Below are 2,708 nucleotides of genomic sequence, written 5' to 3' on the forward strand. Positions count from 1 at the left end.
CAAAAGGGTATAATCTTTATTAGGTCAATGATTGTTTCAGTAGGTTGCAGTAAATTAAAAATTTCATTATATGCAATTAAGCAGCTTCATTAATATAATTGCCATTTTCCACACTCTTTTGGCTTAGTATGTTTTGTATATGCAAATAATTCTATTGAGAGATACACGCATACATGCACATATATATACTTCCCACCTACTATCCCTTCATTATTTGTAGGTAGAAGTCAGTAATGGGCTTCTGAAAGCCAGTTAAGAAACTACACCTTAAAACCAGCTTCCCACCAATAAAAGGTGCCCAACATGGGCAACAGTGTAAGAACTACCTTCACCGCTGTGCAAGTTATGCATATGGGAGCCTATATGTGCCATACCGGCTCATTACTTATTCATTCTCTTAATAAAGCAGAGCCTATTTGTTTTCTAGTTACAGAGCCTGGAAGAAGGTCATAACCTGGACTGAAATGCCACGCCACAGTACAACGCCACCCCAATAGCTGATAGAACATTTGTCTGTTCCTGGAAGCATGAAGTTTTACTTTGCAAAAGAAGGAGTTATGTTATGAAACTAGTTAAAAAAAAAAAAAAAAAAAAAAAAAGAGTCCAAAAATGTTATGATTGTCTATCTTGCAGAAGGGAAGCAATTTTCAGCCAAGTAATTGGTACATTTTCTTAGTGCATTATGTTTCTCAAAACATGTTACCGTAGGTGGAGATTAGCATCCCTTTTCTTCAAAAGGAAAATTACTTGTCTTCTACAGTGACTGGAGCTGTCATTCCATGAGCTGACAAATGTTAACAATCTCTGGAGGTGTTCTTTACAAACATCTCAAAAATAAATAAATATATTGAGATCAAGGATCCAATGACCAAAGAAAGGTTATAAATAGAAGGAAAATACCACCATTTGAATATTCATATGCACCATATATCCATCCATTCCAACATAAGGAAAACTATTTAAAAATATCTGAATTATCACATTAACAACCAATACTGAACTTTGCCAGGGAAAGGACACAGAAAGATTATTTATTAACAAAACAAAAAGTTTGCTGTACCTTCCATCTTTCAGCTAACATCAAAAAAGAAGCTAAACTTGACAAAAGTTCCTTTCCAGCCGTCCAGTCTATTAATCTGCACAGACAGATTAGCAAAACCCTTACATCTGCATTTAGAAAACTCTACAGATCTTCTTCTTTACATTGTATTTTTGTTGTTCTTCACATTCTCGCTGCAGTTTCTTGAAAGTGTTTCCAATGCATGAAACAAAACATGAAGCTGAACTGCATTAGCCCACAGGCTGAAAGCAGGTCCACAAAGTCCAAACCAACCAATTTGCTCAAATTAATTTATTAAACTACAGTAACCACTGTAATTTGTTTAAACTATGATGCCAACACCCCAAGACTCTGTCCATATGTGTAACACACACAACATCTAAAATTTCCACAATAAAACTTGTCTTTGTTTAAAAAAATTATAGCAACACACTAATATACAGAATATAAAGACAGACAAATATTTTTCATTCTTCTTTGCAAAAAACTGTCAATCACAAAACAGGGTGCTTTACTGAGATTTTGGCCGAGAAACTGTCTTTCTCTTACCTTTTCCATAATACTTGAGAATAGCAGCTATTAAAATCAGAACCAAGGGGTAAAACTGCTTTTCCCGAGTTCAGACTTTTGCTAAGAGCTAACTACCAACATGTCAGAAAACCTAAAATTACAACTATGCATGATATAGGAACACCTTCAGAGAACTATAATCTGAACTATAATCAAAATAATAGGAAAAAAAATAGCAGTCAATACAATTCTAATGTAAAATCCAAGAAAAGTAGGAAAGAAGGAACAGACTGGAAGATTCTCATTATACTTTCAAAAGTTTTCATTTCTTCCATTGTAAACCAAGGATATTGTTTAATACAGAGTTATTCCCCTATCAGATGAATAACAAAAATATAAATAAATCAGCCTTGCAACTAGTTTAGCCCAGGACTATAACTAGCTCTTTCAAATGAACCAAGAAGCACACCACAGAATTATCAACACATTTAAAGAAATCTCCTTCTTGGAAGAGATGAACCTTCCGCGTCTTACTCAGAATTTAGCATTACCTGTGAGCACATGATCATCATGTGACGGGCTCTGCCCAACATACAACTCCACATAAATCCATAGACTCTAAACAATAGAATTTAGCAACAGCTGACTGAAAAATAGGCTGTGGGAAAGAGGGGATGGAGAACTTGAGATATAATGACTTCGGTCTTACTATAAAGTTAGTATCTCAGTGATAAATAGGACAGAGTAATATGGATTGAGGGCACACAAACAGGCAATGATTTCTAGGGTCAGACTACACCTGCTTTGTGTAGTTAAGCAAGAAAATGACAGCTTCAAATCAAGAACTGCAGAATACTCTATTGCATACAAAGCAGAAATTCATGTTTCCTTCACCCTTCTCCACCTTCTCCGTTAGGAGATCTGAACTCCCTCACCAGATGCAGTGCCTGATTTCAGCATTTTCTTTCAGTTACTGTGGAAACAGACCCAGATTAGATCCCCTCATTCCACAGGTGGAAAGGACTCAAGGCAGCTCGCTGTGAATGAGCTACATCTGCCCCACCTGAGAAGCAAGTCTCACGTATCCTCCCACACTCACCCAATCATCTAAATCCTGCAAAGTTTAAGAAACGGAATT

Source organism: Charadrius vociferus, unplaced genomic scaffold, assembly GCF_000708025.1.
Source record: "Charadrius vociferus isolate BGI_N301 unplaced genomic scaffold, ASM70802v2 scaffold72, whole genome shotgun sequence".
Lineage (NCBI taxonomy): Eukaryota > Metazoa > Chordata > Aves > Charadriiformes > Charadriidae > Charadrius > Charadrius vociferus.